The sequence below is a fragment of the Thalassophryne amazonica genome, chromosome 23 (genome assembly GCF_902500255.1).
Source record: "Thalassophryne amazonica chromosome 23, fThaAma1.1, whole genome shotgun sequence".
NCBI classification, from domain to species: Eukaryota; Metazoa; Chordata; class Actinopteri; order Batrachoidiformes; family Batrachoididae; genus Thalassophryne; species Thalassophryne amazonica.
Window position 1 is genome coordinate 9,792,252 of NC_047125.1, and position 17,674 is coordinate 9,809,925.

The 17,674-nt window shown below is 40.1% G+C and overlaps 1 long non-coding RNA gene across 1 annotated transcript; it reads right to left on the reverse strand.

Moving 5' to 3' along the window:
- Window positions 1–8,532: 8,532 nt before the first annotated feature.
- On the reverse strand, window positions 8,533–9,286 carry LOC117505056. Its single transcript, XR_004559018.1, has 2 exons — window positions 9,243–9,286; window positions 8,533–8,697 (listed from the first exon to the last, which is right to left on the reverse strand). It is a non-coding gene; the product is annotated as an uncharacterized LOC117505056 (long non-coding RNA).
- Between the last annotated feature and the right edge of the window lie 8,388 nt (window positions 9,287–17,674).

The following is a 17,674-nucleotide window of genomic DNA, read 5'->3' on the forward strand; positions in this document are numbered from 1 at the left end:
GGTATTTTTTTTGTTAATTGGCTAATTTGTTAATTTATTTTTTCCAATAGCTGATTGTTAATTAGCTCATTTGTTAATTTACAGAACAGACAATATTTCGTTCATTACTGAGGGTAACTGAGTATCATGTGTTATTTGGAATTGAGAGTTATTGTTAACTTTTGTTAAGTGAGGGATGTTTAGATGAGACATTATTTCTTTCATTGTGCTATTCATTCATTACAGGAAATGTTAACTTAAGCATTTTGAATAAATGCATTTTGAATAAAATTATCATTTTTTTATTGGAGTTTTTGTTGTTGCCTTTTACTGAAAAGCATTTTTAATAAACCAACTGTAAATATGTTATTGTAGGATTACGTGGGCCTATGTTAAGTGAGTGCATGCCACAGTATATGTGTTATATGTTCCCTCTTGCATTAACCCATGAATTATTTGGGACCATTCCAAATTAAAAGTGAAGCCAAGAAAACCAAATTGAGCAGATTTCACTGATCTACTGCATTGAGAGATGGACACTAAGGAAAAAAGTAAGTGTTCCTAAATGTTTCAAATCTGCAGGGATTAAACCATTACTTAAGAAACCTAATCTTGACCCTAGTGTATTGAAAAACTATCGGCCAATATCAAATCTATCATTTTTCTATAAAATTCTGGAAAAAGTGGTGTAGGGTTAGGGTTAGGGTTAGGGTCTTACTGAGAATAATCTCTTTGAGCCACTGCAGTCTGCTTTTAGAAAATATCATTCCACAGAGACGGCTCTCACTAAAGTGGTGAATGATATTCTGCTTACAATGGATTCGGACACCACTACGGTTCTGTTGCTGTTAGATCTCAGTGCTGCATTTGATATAGTGGATCATCATATTCTACTTGATAGGCTGGAAAATCATTTGGGGATTACTGGGAGTGCCCTTGCATGGCTGACGTCATACTTGACCAGTCGTTCTCACTGTGTTTTGTACAGTAACACTACCTCTCGTAGTGAGAGGTACGATTTATGTGAATCTCGTTCACATAAATTCTTAGAAGATTGCCTTGCAGCAGTGAGAAGTTGGATGTCTAGAAACTTCCTACTTTTAAACTCTGATAAGACTGAAATGGTGGTTCTTGGTCCAGTGAGACATAGGCATCAATTTGACCAGTTAACGCTGAGCCTCGGCTCATGCGTCATACATCACACTGACAAAGTGAGGAACCTTGGGGTAATTTTTGATCCTTTGTTGTCCTTTGGCCTCCACATTAGAAATATTACTAGGACTGCTTTCTTCCACCTGAGAAATATAGCGAAGATTCGTCCCATCCTGTCTATGGCTGATGCTTAGACCCTGATTCATGCATTCATCTCATCTAGATTGGATTACTGCAATGTTCTATTTTCTGGTTTACCGCAGTCTAGCATTAGGGGTCTCCAATTGGTTCAAAATGCTGCAGCCAGACTTTTGACATGAAGCAGAAAGTACAACCACATTACACCCATTTTGGCATCCCTTCACTGGCTTCCTGTCCCTGTGAGATCAGATTTTAAGGTTCTGCTACTAACCTATAAAATTATTCATGGACTGGCACCTCCCTACCTAGCTGACCTAATTAAACCTTACGTACCGACTCGGGCTTTACGATCTCAGGGTGCAGGACTACTTAGTGTCCCTAAGGTGAATAAGAAGTCTGCAGGTCACAGAGCTTTCTCTTATCGTGCCCCTGTTCTGTGGAATGATCTCCCTGCATCAATAAAATAGTCAGATTCTGTGGGAGATTTTCAAGTCTAGACTTAAGATGCACTTATTTTCCCTTTTATATGGCTAGCATACTGGTACAGTTTTGTTTTACGCTTTTTACTCTTTTAATTCATTTATTAGTAATTGGAAGGGGCCGCGGCCTCAACTTTACCTAAATTCTGGATCTTTTAGTGAAGTTTAGGGCTAGTGGCCGGTGATCATCTTAGTATTTCTCTGTTTTTCTTGTTGTTTAATGCTGGCAAATTATACAGTATTTTTGTCTTTCTGATGCCTGATTTGTTTTTTCTCTCTGTTTAAGGTGCAGCTCCATCCAGAGATGGGAGTTGTATTTGTGTTGGCGATCCTCCTGTCCTGTGTGCCAATAGCATTTCTTGTATATTTGTCCGTGAATTGTTCTCTAATTTATGTTTGTAGCATGGCCCAAGCAGAGGGTCACCCCTTTGAGTCTGGTCTGCTTGAGGTTTCTTCCTCAGAGGGAGTTTTTCCTTACCATTGTTGCTCTGGGGGTTGGTAAGGTTAGACCTTGCTTGTGTGAAGCGCTTTGAGGCAACTCTGTTGTGATTTGGCACTATATAAATGAAAAGAAATTGAAATTGAAAAGTGCTACAAAACAAAAGTGTCTGCTTCTATATTTATAATTCATTCATGAGGTGTTAATAAATTACTTAGAAATACATATGTCATAAAATATTATTCATTTCAGACTCTCTAAAACCCATGTTAATACATTGTTGCATTTCTGCTGGGGTTATGTGAGGTTAAGAGCGATGACTGTCAGCACGTTTGCACTGGGTCAATATGTTCTTGATATCTGCACAGTAAGTTTTTGTACTTTTGTCCGCACCAAAAGAATATCTTGTAAAAGCTAAGCGCCATTCATTATCTTGTTATCGTGTGAAAAGATGTAAACAGCAGGCAACAGTTCCACATTACACAAGGCCCTACTTTTCACATCTTTAAAGTTTGACCTAGTTAGCCACATGGCCTATAAATGACGTGCCATTTTTTTAATCACGTAAGCACACACATGGGGGGATCACTTCTTTATCAATGATGTCAGTTGAAGTATCATTTCAAGTTGACCTGAATTGGAAACCATGCCGAGGATGCCCAAAGCAAGCTGATAAGGATGTGAATGAGATTTTGCCTATCAAAGGATAGGCAAAATAAAATAACAAAATTTTAACTATTAGAGAAAAATTACTCATAACCATCCCAAAGACGTATTGTTATCTTTGGCTGCTTTCAGTGATGCCGGTATTTGGTTAGAGTCTTTCTCTCAGATTGTTCTGTCTGAGTTATTTTCATTAGTTACTTCATCCAAACCATCAACATGTCTATTAGACTTCATTCCTACCAGGCTGCTCAAGGAAGCCCTACCATTATTTAATGTTTCGATCTTAAATATGATCAATCTATCTTTATTAGTTGGCTATGTACCACAGGCTTTTAAGGTGGCAGTAATTAAACCATTACTTAAAAAGCCATCACTTGACCCAGCTATCTTAGCTAATTATAGGCCAATCTCCAACCTTCCTTTTCTCTCAAAAATTCTTGAAAGGGTAGTTGTAAAACAGCTAACTGATCATCTGTGTTGTGTGGGCCGCTGAAGAGGAGGTACTGCTGGCCCACCACCACCAGAGGGCGCCCTGCCTGGAGTGCGGGCTCCAGGCACCAGAGGGCGCTGCCGCCGACGAAGGCTGTCAGGATGACAGCTGTCACCCATTACTGGACACAGCTGACTGCACTCAGGACGGAGTATATCAGCAGGACAGCGTCTCCACCTCAGTGCCGAGATATCGCCTTGAGCCTAAGGTAATCTTCTCTGCAGCTTATTTAAGTAAAATATTATAAATACGTGTTAAACCTTTCAGGACAGCTGACTACCGAAAGCCGAGTGATCGGATAAGTACTCACCTTCCTGCTTATTGTGACAAGAGGTGGAGGCGGCTTGCCCCTCTCATCTACTGGGTGCGGTCGCATCCCAACCTGTGTGTTTGTGTTCTTTCCCGCCAGCAGTACCGGATCCGACGAGCGAAGGCAGTGGCCACCTGGGAATTCGGGACTTGGCGGTTCCAGTACTTCTGGGTTTCGGTGGCAGAGGAAATCTGGGTGGTTCCGGTTCGACTAGGACGGACGTCTCCTACCTTCGGGCCTGCCCACAGGACACCAGCAGATTTCGGCTTACACCTCCAAATTGTGCATTATTGTATCAGTTGTGCTGATTTCACAACAGTAAAACTTGTTATTCACCTTTCTCCATTGTCCGTTCATTGCGCCCCCTGTTGTGGGTCCGTGTACCTACACTTTCACAACAATCTGCAGAGGAATGGTCTATTTGAAGAGTTTCAGTCAGGTTTTAGAATTCATCATAGTACAGAAACAGCATTAGTGAAGGTTACAAATGATCTTCTTATGGCCTCGGACAGTGGACTCATCTCTGTGCTTGTTCTGTTAGACCTCAGTGCTGCTTTTGATACTGTTGACCATAAAATTTTATTACAGAGATTAGAGCATGTCATAGGTATTAAAGGCACTGCGCTGCGGTGGTTTGAATCATATTTATCTAATAGATTATAATTTGTTCATGTAAATGGGGAATCTTCTTCACAGACTAAGGTTAATTATGGAGTTCCACAAGGTTCTGTGCTAGGACCAATTTTATTCACTTTATACATGCTTCCCTTAGGCAGTATTATTAGACGGTATTGCTTAAGTTTTCATTGTTACGCAGATGATACCCAGCTTTATCTATCCATGAAGCCAGAGGACACACACCAATTAGCTAAACTGCAGGATTGTCTTACAGACATAAAGACATGGATGACCTCTAATTTCCTGCTTTTAAACTCAGATAAAACTGAAGTTATTGTACTTGGCCCCACAAATCTTAGAAACATGGTGTCTAACCAGATCCTTACTCTGGATGGCATTACCCTGACCTCTGGTAATACTGTGAGAAATCTTGGAGTCATTTTTGATCAGGATATGTCATTCAAAGCGCATATTAAACAAATATGTAGGACTGCTTTTTTGCATTTACGCAATATCTCTAAAATTAGAAAGGTCTTGTCTCAGAGTGATGCTGAAAAACTAATTTATGCATTTATTTCCTCTAGGCTGGACTATTGTAATTCATTATTATCAGGTTGTCCTAAAAGTTCCCTGAAAAGCCTTCAGTTAATTCAAAATGCTGCAGCTAGAGTACTAACGGGGACTAGAAGGAGAGAGCATATCTCACCCATATTGGCCTCTCTTCATTGGCTTCCTGTTAATTCTAGAATAGAATTTAAAATTATTCTTCTTACTTATAAGGTTTTGAATAATCAGGTCCCATCTTATCTTAGGGACCTCATAGTACCATATCACCCCAATAGAGCGCTTCGCTCTCAGACTGCAGGCTTACTTGTAGTTCCTAGGGTTTGTAAGAGTAGAATGGGAGGCAGAGCCTTCAGCTTTCAGGCTCCTCTCCTGTGGAACCAGCTCCCAATTCAGATCAGGGAGACAGACACCCTCTCTACTTTTAAGATTAGGCTTAAAACTTTCCTTTTTGCTAAAGCTTATAGTTAGGAACCATCCCATAGTTATGCTGCTATAGACTTAGACTGCTGGGGGATTCCCATGATGCACTGAGTGTTTCTTTCTCTTTTTGCTCTGTATGCACCACTCTGCATTTAATCATTAGTGATTGATCTCTGCTCCCCTCCACAGCATGTCTTTTTCCTGGTTCTCTCCCTCAACCCCAACCAGTCCCAGCAGAAGACTGCCCCTCCCTGAGCCTGGTTCTGCTGGAGGTTTCTTCCTGTTAAAAGGGAGTTTTTCCTTCCCACTGTCGCCAAGTGCTTGCTCACAGGGGGTCGTTTTGACCGTTGGGGTTTTTACGTAATTATTGTATGGCCTTGCCTTACAATATAAAGTGCCTTGGGGCAACTGTTTGTTGTGATTTGGTGCTATATAAATAAAATTGATTGACTGATTGAAAGGAGAACAAAGGTGAGAGGACAGTGCAGTGGGTGGACCGTGAAGATGGATGGGACTCTGACCAATCAACAGAGAGCAAATTCTGATTATAAAATGTAGTGTAGTCAGAGAGGCTTCAGTCTTTTCTGCTGTCTCCTCTGCTGGTGATTTGCTAAGAATTACATTAGGAAGAGCCAGCCGAATGGATCCACAGAATTCTGTGTCTAGTAAAGTTATCTTTACTCACTCTGTTTGTTTGAATAATAATTTGTTGTTAAATTACCGAGTAAGAGGTCTGTCTTCCGGGACAATGTACATTTTAAATTGAGACTAACTTCCTTATTTTGCATCAACGGACACATGGGGTGTGTGACCTAAGGTAAATAGTTTTGCTGTTTACATGTTGTTTGGGTTCACAGATATTTGACAGAAGTAAACAAATCCGCTCCAACCAGGAGGCTGATGTCTTGGGTTTTCAGTTAAATACCGTGGTAAAAGTTCCGCTCCAACATGTGAAAAGGTAAAAACTCTACAAGGTATTAGGTTTCACACTCCAACAGAGGCAAACAAAATGTCAACAACACTTGGTAGGTGCAACTTGGAGTGGTGGCCAGTGTTTGTTCTGCCTTTGTTCATCTTTTGGCGCAAGTTTTAGGGAGTGATACGTTAATTTAAATAACTTTAAGTGATACATTAATTCAAATGACTTTAATGTATATTTAAACTCTTTATCTTTAAAAATGTATCTCTAAACTGTTTCACTCCATAAATGAAAAGTTTTTTATGGACTGATACGTTAATTTATATAACTTTAAGTGATAAAGTCATTTGAATTAATGTATCTTTAAACTCTCCATCATTAAAATGTATCTCTAAACTAATGTTTCACTCCATAAATTAAAACTTTTCTTATGGAGTGTGGAGGAAAGTATTTGCTCACCTTTTGGTACATATATATATTTTTTTTCCAAAACTTTATTTCATCAAATACAATAAACAAACGAATAAAACACAAGGCCAAAGAGATATACAAGAAAAAAAGTTCCTTATGGAGAAGGTGTCAGCATTTTGTGTTCAAAATTGTTCGTTTTCGCTCACACTTTATTTACATTTGTAACTTTTTTTTTTATTGATAAGTTGCGCAACACTGCATTTTTTTTCCTTTTGGCATATTAATCGTATGATAATCGCGTGAATGACAGAGTTAGGGCTGACTTTAGCCACTTTTCCACTACAAAGCTCCAGCACTACTCGGTCTGGTTCCAAGCGCGAGCTTTTCCACTGCAAATGGCAAATGGTACCTCTTCAACGTGGGCGGGGTCAGCAGAGCGAACTGCAGTGACGTCGTTTTATACGCGACACAAACAAAGGCGAATTCCGTGTGTTTACTGCTGTGAGTTTTTAAGAGAAAGTTGCTGGCGGTGAGAAAAACACGCTTGAGACGTATAGAAGACTTTGGGAATTCATATGAAGACGATTAGATACAAGCTGCTAGAGATGAAAAGGCAAAGCATGACGGTAAGTTAATCGTTAGCTTCCTAAGTAGCTCGTCAATAACTGCAGGCTGTCGCTATTACAATTTTAATAGTTAATAATTAACTATTAAAATTGTGGCTGTCAAAATAAAGCGTTAATTTAGATTAATTACAATACCTATCAGGCCTTCAGTCACACTTGGCTCCATTTTGTTTTGACGTCAGTGACTTGGTCTGTGAATAAAGACGCGTTTCTGAGCAATAAACGTGATAATGTCAATACACAATCTCAAATTTACTGACGTTCACGCACAAAATGATTCGGTTTTAATGACCGTTAATTAACGTCGTCACTGAACTGGAACAGGCTTAAAACACGTTTGTTTTTCATCTGGATTTTAATGTTCAATGGACAAATTTAAAATATGAAATCTAATAAGATAATTATTAAAGGAGTTATATTGTGCAGAAAGAATCAGCCTCCAAACTCCCACAATTCTGTATATAGACACTTTATAATATATCCTTTAATTGTCATTGTTAACAAATACAATGAAATTTGCCTGCATTTAACCCATCCAAATTACACTTAGACAGTTCTCCCAATTTAAGACCAATTTACAGCTTGTTTAATACCTCCTTGATATGTAACAAAAATAACCCTGATCCTTTTTTACCTGATTATTAAATGCCCCAAACACACACAGATCTGTTTTTTTTTAATATACCTGCAATTAAATGATTTAGATTAATCACAAACCCTGTAATCACTTACATTATTTTTTTAATAACCTGACAGCACTAATTAAAATGTATGCTGTATGTGTGTGTGTTTCAGATGGTTTTCTCAGAGTCACCCCTGCAGAGGTTCATGCCACAGAATGGGACACCTTTGTCATCATCATGTTATACACCAGTTATGTTTCACTGTGAAGTTTGAATAAATTATTGTACTTTTTGCTAAAATGTCTCCACTTGTATAACATCAGTTTGATTTGTAAAAGTTACCAAGGTTTACTGATTTAAAGGCTAACAGTTTAAGCATAATCCAGTAGTAAAATAAGTTTTACATTTAATGGGGTCATAAATGTAACAGACAGTAAAACTGGTTGTTCAAAATTCCTTGATGTAATGGTGCCTTCACTGAAGTGAGTAAACCTTTTTGTTTATGTTAAATACCATTTGGTAAAATCTCAGTTTAGACATGATTATTCCAGCATCTGTGTAAAGATTCAGCCAGGTGTCATGTGCAGTGTCTTCTGGAGAGGCTAAAACCCAAATTAAAAATTCTTACAAATGAACCAAAATGTTTTTTACCGTTGACTCAGAATGAAATGACAAATTATGATACAGTCACATGAGTCAAATTGTTTACTGCAACAAAAAAGAGCAAATACACACACACAAAAGAAGCAACACAAACTATACAAAAGTTTCATGTGTCGATCACACTGAAACCAGTTCAGCTTCAGCCTCAATGTCACTGAAGATGGTCAGATTCTCCGGCTCCCTTTATCTCTTGCCTGGACAATAATGAAGGTAGAAATGGGAAAGATAGTTAAAAAAAAAAACCTTCAATCTCTGTATGATCATTCCCCAGAGTTGCAGTTATCTTATGTTCTTTCAAACTTATCCTCTAACAAATCATCATTTGGAGCATCTATTTGAAAGAACATGACTTTTATGCAAAGCGATCAAGATAACTGAAACTTTGCAAAGGTCCAGCAAAATTTGCTGGATTCTTCGACAAAAACACAAAATGGCGACATGTCAAAAAAAAAAAAAAACATCACCGTAATGGCACTAAATGAGTCAAATGTACACGTTTGTTGTCTTGCTGACTTGAGGTGTTTTTCTGTCAGAAGTTAATACTTTAAAGCGGAGCACGGAGTTAGCTAGCTCGCTAGTTAGCAGTCAGCTAGCTCACTGTGTCCGCGTACATGAGACAACGATGTTACTTTAACACAAGTTTAGACACAATCTTCGGTTGTTAAAGTGTACTTCCCACCAATGTAAAAGGAACGTTAAACGGTGCTTTCAAGCAGACTACAGTCACAAAAACACTTACCATCCGTCGCTTCCAAGCCGAGTCGCGGTCATTCTGCCTCCCGTTGCTCGCCGGTCGGTGTCCGTAAACAGCGTTCCTGCGGTCGAACCGTTTCCAGCCCTTTTACGGTCCGACCTACTCCGGTCATTGTGGTCCTTTAATCAGTTTTAAGCTTTTTCAGCTGTTCTCTGAGTTGATGTAATGTCCGGTGAGCCGAGTGCGGCCTCATTTCGGATCGCTTCATCCACTCTGTATTTTCTCATCCGCCACCAAACATAAACGTCCGCAGCTCATCCACAGACCACGGTGTGGTTTTGTGCGAGTATAAAAAAAAAAAAAAAAAAAAACTCGCCGTGAAACGAAAGAAAACGACGGTCGCTGTGACTATTTAAAAATGGCGGGTTTTGATTTTCCTCTCGGACGGCGCACTTTGTAGTATCGGCTCAGCTCGCTTGGAACCGCTCCCGAGCAGATACTAAAAAAAACCTACCCGGTACTAAAAACTACCCTAATGGAAAAACGAAAAAACCGAGTAGAGTCGAACCGAGTAGTGCTACTACTTTTGTGAAGTGGAAAAGCGCCTTTTGTGATTGGCTCGCTGTCGGGCTACCTCGTTCCTGGTTGGAGGAATGTCGAGGCGTAATGCGTGATTTCGTCATGAGCCAGCGTATGGCGTGATTTCGTCATTGTCAAAATGGCTGCCTGATTCGTTCAGCCCGACAACGACTAGCTTCCGAAGCTATAGTTAGCTATTTGCAAACTAAAAAAAAAAAAAAAAAAATCTCAGACACAGTTTAAGATTCACTCTGTAAGTCTCTAACTTGTTTCTTAAGTGGTTCCAGAGCCACAAAATCGGAAGAAGGCGGATTAGCGCAGAAAGTCACATAGCTGAGAAGTGGCTAACGTTATAAAAAAAGCACAGCGCGTAAAGAAGAAAATAGTGTTAAGAAGCGCGTTAAAGTGTTGGATGCTGTTTTCAAGCCTGAAGTTCGCTGATGCAGAGCAGGTTTGTTCCCTAAACTTCACTTTGGACCGACACTAAAAACGCAAAATCTTATCAAATATATTTGTCTGCTTCACCGAACAGTGTTTTTCTCTATTGAAAAATATTGAAGTTTGAAATACTGTAAAAATTGAAGATTCAATTAGGCAATGTTATTTTAATAATTTTCTTCAGGGGTTAATGATTTCATAAAAAAAAATGTTTACACAAAAGATATTTATTCTCCTGACTTATGTGGCGCTGACAACATACATGTATTAAATTGCAATTATAAATATACTGAGAGTTTTAATGACTATAATAAAACACTTTAATTCAATTAAAATAGATACTTATGCTATGTACAATGTAGAAATATTCATTATAGGACCTCTAATTATAAATAAACAACAAATTAGTAACAGTTCACAGTATTTCTATATTTCTAATGTTCATTATAGTACCTGCTATTATGAATAAGCAACAAATTGCTAACAGTTCATACTATTTCTGTGTGTGTGTGTGTGTGTGTATAAAATATAAATTTGATTCTTACTTTGAGATTTGTAATCGGTGTCACAACAATATAGAAGCTGGTGCATGTGTCAGATTTCACCTGCTTCAGTTACTTTTACGACTATCTGAAGAATACAGGATTACTGCACAGGGTATAAGTGTACGACCCCCCCCCCCCCCCCCCTTTTCTTTTTCTTTGCTTGCTTTGAAGGATTACATCAAAACTATTTCACGGATTGTGACCAAATTTGCCCCGCAGATAGATATTGGAAGACTCTACTGAATTTTGGAGGTGATGTGGATCCATATTGGTAGACATCAGAAATCTCTGATTGCTCTTGTGGTATATTATTTTTTATATAGTATTGTTTAAAAAAAAATCAGTTTTATTATAGCAGGGGTGGTGGCCAAGTGGTTAATGCACTTGGTTTTCAAATCCCACCCCTGCCACATTTCTTCATGTAATGTGGAGTTGCGTCAGGAAGGGCATCTGGTGTAAAACCTGTGCCAATTCAACATGCACATCCACCTTGGATTTGCTGTGGCGACCCTGAGTGCAAACAAGGGAGCAGCAGAGGGACTTAATATTATCACTTATCAGGGCTGTGAAAACTCAGCGGATATGCGGAATTCTGCACATTTCATCATTGGGGGGGGGGGTTAGTGTTGTACTCTGTGATTGTCACTGAGTTTATAAAATGCCTATCGCAAAGTGTTCTTTTTTACAACATTGTGCAAGTTTTAGAAATCCGTGAACACTGATCTGTATAATAGATACAGCTCAGTGCCTGTGGATCCGCAGAGGAAAAATGCCTCACTCAAAGCGTGGCTGTTACATTTGTCGTAAAGCGGGACTGGTTGGTTGCTACAGTGACGTTGTTTGCCTCCTGCTACAAGACGCTGTTCTTAAGCTAAAAGTAGCATGTGGGGCAGCAGTGCAACCCAGAAAGGAACCATGCTGCCACAAGGAATTATATCTACCTGAAATTTAACTTGTGAAGTGATTTTGGTCATACTTTAAGTGTAATAAGATTTTGTATCAAAATGAGACAAATACTTGTAAGATTTTGTTTTTCCAGTGAACTGCCACATCAAATTTATACCTGTTAGTTTATGTTGAATTTATTATAGAATCAACACCATGTCAGCAAAACATTCAAGATTCAAGATTGTCTTTATTCTCTATCAAAACACTCTGAAATGCTGTGTGAAATGAAATTATGTTGCATAAGTCCACCATAACAGAGAACTATCACCTTCAGCAGCCATAATACTTAATCTCGAGCTGCTTAAACTTTATAGAAGTATAAATCTAGGATCATTTAAATATGCACTTCTTTTGGGCTTGTAATGTAGCAACCACACATTCCAAAAAATGCACACATTTTGCACATTATTTTCCTTCAGATAGAACAGAGTAACAGCCTGTTACACTGCTGCCTGAAAAAATTATGCTGGATTTGGGCCATTAGATTGTTTTTGAGGGTGTGTAATGGGAAAATGGTCATTTCTCTATGTTGATTGTGAACTCTGGTTCTGATTTAGAAGCAGTGTGTCCACTATTTATTCATCAACCTCTGTCAAAGCCATTTAAAGATGTCAGTTGTGACTCATCTTTTAAAGTCACTAAACGGGATTCTTTTCTGTTGTTGCGGGCAGAAGCGAGAATCGTTCACCGCTTCCCACAGTATTCGTTTGTCATTGACATGCCTTTTTTGTTGGGCAGCCAATGACGCGTTTCTCTGGCGTGAACTGAACCATTAATATGTCTCACTTCACTGGTTTGTAAGCTGAATTTATTGTCCCTCCTGTAAAGGAAAATAACAATAATAATGTCCTCTGCTCCGTGTGTGTTGTGGGATTTGCTGTGGCTCTCTGCTGTGTGTAGTTGGAAGGATGATCATTACGGAATCAATACCTTCAAAGCGAATCACCGTTTTAAATCAAAAGACACTTCTTTCCAAACATTGTAAAAGAGACAACAAACTACAACTGACTGAAACTGTTTTTTCCCCAAAATGAGACATACTCTGTTCTGTGGGAGAGAATTCAGCATGCACAGCCATGCAGCGGGTGCTACAGATGCAAGTGTTGTAGGGGCGACCAGAGGCATTGTCCCCCAGAAAAATTTTAAATTCATAACCCTCTGAAACACTATTGCTTGCATTTTGAGGGCCAGATTTTGTGAAGTAAAGCCATAATTTTTAAAAATCTTTGTTACAGCTTTACTTTAAGCCAAAAAGAAACGAGGCATCAGGTCAAAACACAGTAGAGCAGGGATAGGCAACCTGTTCCAGAAAGAGCCATGAGGGTGCAGGTTTTCTTTGCAGCCACTGACTCCACCAGGTGATTAACTGATTCCATCTGCTCAAAGTGATATTAATCAGTAAAATCACCTGGTGGAGTCAGTGGCTACAAAGAAAACCTGCACCCTCATGGCTCTTTCTGGAACAGGTTGCCTACCCCTGCAGTAGAGTGTAGAAATATGTGACGGGCATCAGGTCAAAACACAGTAGAGTGTAGAAATGTGTGACAGGAGCATCAGATCTGCTAATTTATACACAGCAGTTTTCAAAAGAAAATCCTTACAAATGGCTTTTTTTTACTTCAAGATTAATTTCTGATTACTGTACATTTTGAAGTTAAAAAAACATTTCTTGCATTTAAAAACTTGTAATTAAATTAGTTTTAAGAAAAATCTTAAGAGATCTTTGTGAATTAAACCATATCTTATCTGTTGTTATTGTTTCAGATGAGATGATTTTTTTTGATTGACATTATAAAGAACCTTTGGCATTTATTTTCAGACAAATAAAATGGCATGAAAGTAATATGTACATTTTTAAGTCTGGTAGATTCATTAATTCATGTCTAGATTTCAACCAGGAAAAAAGACACTGTAAATATAAATATTTATTATAAACACAACAGGAGATGATGATACAGTGTGTCTGTTAGGATTAAGATTTCTAAATGTGACATAAACCTCATATTTTTTTATTTAGTCACTTCAGCATTTAATTTTGTCCTCATTGACTATGTGATTGATTTTAATGTTGTAATCAGTACATAGTAATTACTAAAATATGAATTTGACTATTCTTGTGATTGTGAATGATTTGAAATTATGCACAAAGGGGTGGGGCTTCTACCTGTGCGAATGTCTTATTGACTAAACTTTGACTTTATGGACTTGTTTATTGATTCATTCATTTAATGTTAAAATATAAAAGGAAACAGCTTTTTCAAGTAATAAAATAGTTGCTTTTTAAAGAGCCTTTGTTTTATTTAGAAGCATAGCAGCAGGTGTGGGTTTTCAGAGATGACAGGTGAGCTGGGCCCTCAGCACATTTTACCAGACGTCTCCTCTGAAGCTTTGACCTGTTGGAGTTTTTGGAGACATTTTCCTCACATTTTGAAGTGCAGAGATGTTCTCTTCAGGTTTTGGTATATTTAGACTTACAAAGAAGGACTTTTAGAAGCCCATAATGCTAATGCTTTTGGGGGGGGGGGGGGGGGGGGTGCCTAAGCAGCCCACGTTCCCTCTGCTTTTTAAGGTGATTCTTCTCAGAACCCTGCAGTTGGAAGGAATCTGTCACAGAACTGCACACCTGCACCAAAGGGCTCTGGTGCCATCTGAGGGCAGGAAAGCAAACAGATTGTGACAGGGGTGTTTTGAGTCCCTGATGATGTTTTTTTGCCCTTGACAGTGTTGTTTGGTAAGCTCTCCAATAGGTGGCAGTGTGACCCCATTAGTCCTCTCAGCTGACCGTCCTACTCTGGGACTTTTCCTCTGAGGCACTGTTACTCTCATGCCAAAGAGAGTTGCTGCTTGTTAATACACTTTCATTGGTTCCCCTGTAGAAGGTGGTGAGGACCGATGGACTGAAGTGGGCCTTTTTCATTCTCCTAAAAAAAAATATAGGCATTGGTCGGCTTTTTTAATGAGGAAGTATGCAGGGACCAGGTTAGGCAGTCGATCACATGACATCAGGCAGACTGTTTTATGATGGACTTTGGAGGTTCCTTGTGAGTCACTGTTTGACTTTGTGTGAAATAAATGGTTACTTAGGGAGACTCCATTGAGGAGGATGACTTAATTTGTGCCGCAACATCAGCTATGACACTTTGGCCATCTGCAGCATTTCTCTGGTCATGCTCCAGAGTGCGGACGACAGTGTTGAGGACCCCAGTAACTGGAAAAGGCAAAAGACATGCCCAAATATCACTTAGATGGCTACTTTTTTACAAGTTTTGATGGAGTGGTGCAGCCACATGGGGTGTGCAGCCAGTACATTCTGAGTGCCGGTCCCAAGCCCGGATAAATGAGGAGGGTTGCGTCAGGAAGGGCATCCGGCGTAAAACAAGCCAACCCAACTATGCAGACTCGGAACCGAATTCCCATACCGGATCGGTTGCGGCCCGGGTTAACAACGTCCGCCACCGGTGCTATTGCCCAACAGGGTGCCGGTGGAAATTGGGCTACTGCTGGGCGAAGACGACGAAGAAGAGGAGGAAAACGTTGCCACGAACAGCGGGAGAAGAAGAAAACTAGAAGGGTGGAAATGAGAGTGGGGACTTTGAATGTTGGTAGTATGACTGGTAAAGGGAGAGAGCTGGCTGATATGATGGAGAGGAGAAAAGTAGACATATTGTGTGTGCAAGAAACCAAGTGGAAGGGAAATAAGAGCAGGAGCATCGGCGGTGGGTACAAGTTGTTGTACCATGGTGAGGACAGGATGAGAAATGGTGTTGGGGTCATTTTAAAGGAAGAGTATGTAAAAGTGAAGTTAAGCGAGTGTCTGACAGTGTGATGAGTGTGAAGTTGGAAATTGAAGGGGTGATGATGAATATCATCAGTGCATATGCCCCACAGGTAGGTTGTGAGATGAAGGAGAAAGAAGATTTCTGGAGTGTGTTAGATGAGGTGGTGGAGAGTGTGCCCAAGCATGAAAGAGTGGTGATAGGAGCAGACTTCGGTGGGCATGTTGGTGAAGGGAACAGAGGTGATGAGGAAGTAATGGGTAGATATGGTATCAAGGATAGGAATGGGGAAGGACAGATGGTAGTTGATTTTGCAAAAAGGATGGAAATGGCTGTGGTGAATACCTACTTTAAGAAAAGGGAGGAGCACAGGGTAACATATAAGAGTGGAGGAAGGTGCACACAGGTGGACTACATTCTTTATAGGAGATGCAAGCTAAAAGAAATCACAGACTGTAAGGTGGTAGCAGGAGAGAGTGTCACTAGACAGCATAGGATGGTTGTTTGTAGGATGACTTTAGAGGTAAAGAAGAAGAAGAGAGTGAGAGCTCAACAAAGGATCAGATGGTGGAAGCTGAAGGAGGAAGACTGTTGTGTGAAATTTAGTGAGCAGGTGAGAGAAGCACTGGTTGGAGGGGAAGCAATTTTGGACAACTGGAAAAGTACTGCAGATGTCGTGAGGGAGACAGCTAGGGCAGTACTGGGTATGACATCTGGACAGTGGAAGGAAGACAAGGAGACTTGGTGGTGGAATGAAGAGGTCCAGGAAAGCATAAGGAGAAAGAGGTTGGCGAAAAAGTTTTGGGATAGTCGGAGAGATGAAGAAAGTAGACAGGAGTACAAGGAGATGCAGCGTAAGGCGAAAAGAGAAGTGGCAAAAGCAAAGGAAAAGGCATATTACGAACTGTACAAGAAGTTGAATAGTAAGGAAGGAGAAAAGGAATTGTACCGATTGGCCAGACAAAGGGACAGAGCTGGAAAGGATGTGCAGCAAGTTAGGGTGGTAAAAGATGCACATGGTAATGTGCTGACAAGTGAGGAGTGTGTGCTGATAAGGTGGAGGGAATATTTTGAAGAGCTGATGAATAAAGAAAATGAGCGAGAGAAAAGGCTGGATGATGTGGTGAGAGTAAATCAGGAAGTACAAGAGATTAGCAAGGAAGAAGTGAGGGCTGCTATGAAGAGGATGAAGAGTGGAAAGGCAGTTGGTCCAGATGGACATTCCAGTGGAGGCATGGAAATGTCTAGGAGAGATGGCAGTAGAGTTTCTAACCAGATTGTTTAATAAAATCTTGGAAAGTGAGAGGATGCCTGAGGAGTGGAGACGAAGTGTGCTGGTTCCTATTTTCAAGAACAAGGGTGATGTGCAGAGCTGCAGTAACTACAGAGGCATAAAGCTGATCAGCCACAGCATGAAGTTATGGGAAAGAGTAGTAGAAGCTAGGCTTAGAAAACAGGTGAAGATCTGTGAGCAGCAATATGGTTTCATGCCGAGAAAGAGCACTACAGATGCAATGTTTGCTCTGAGAATACTGTTGGAAAAGTACAGAGAAGGACAGAAAGAGTTACATTGTGTGTTGGTGGACTTAGAAAAAGCTTATGATAGGGTGCCAAGAGAAGAGTTGTGGTATTGTATGAGGAAGTCTGGAGTGGCAGAGAAGTATGTTAGGGTAGTGCAGGACATGTACAAGAATAGTGTGACAGCGGTGAGATGCGCAGTCGGAATGACAGACTCATTCAAGGTGGAGGTGGGATTACACCAAGGATCAGCTCTGAGTCCTTTCTTGTTTGCAGTGGTGATTGACAGGTTGATGGATGAGATCAGACAGGAGTCCCCATGGACTGTGATGTTTGCAGAGGACATTGTGATCTGTAGTGAGAGTAGAGAGCAAGTTGAGTCTAGTCTGGAGAAGTGGAGATATGCTTTGGAGAGAAGGGGAATGAAAGTCAGTAGAAGCAAGGCTGAGTACATGTGTGTGAATGAGAGGGAGCCCAGTGGAATAGTGCAGTCACACGGAGTAGAAGTGGTGAAAGTAGATGAGTTTAAATATTTGGGGTCAACTGTTCAAAGTAATGGAGAGTGTGGTAGAGAGGTGAAGAAGAGAGTGCAGGCAGGATGGAGTGGGTGGAGAAAGGTGGCAGGAGTGATTTGTGACCGAAGAATATCAGCAAGAGTGAAGGGGAAAGTTTA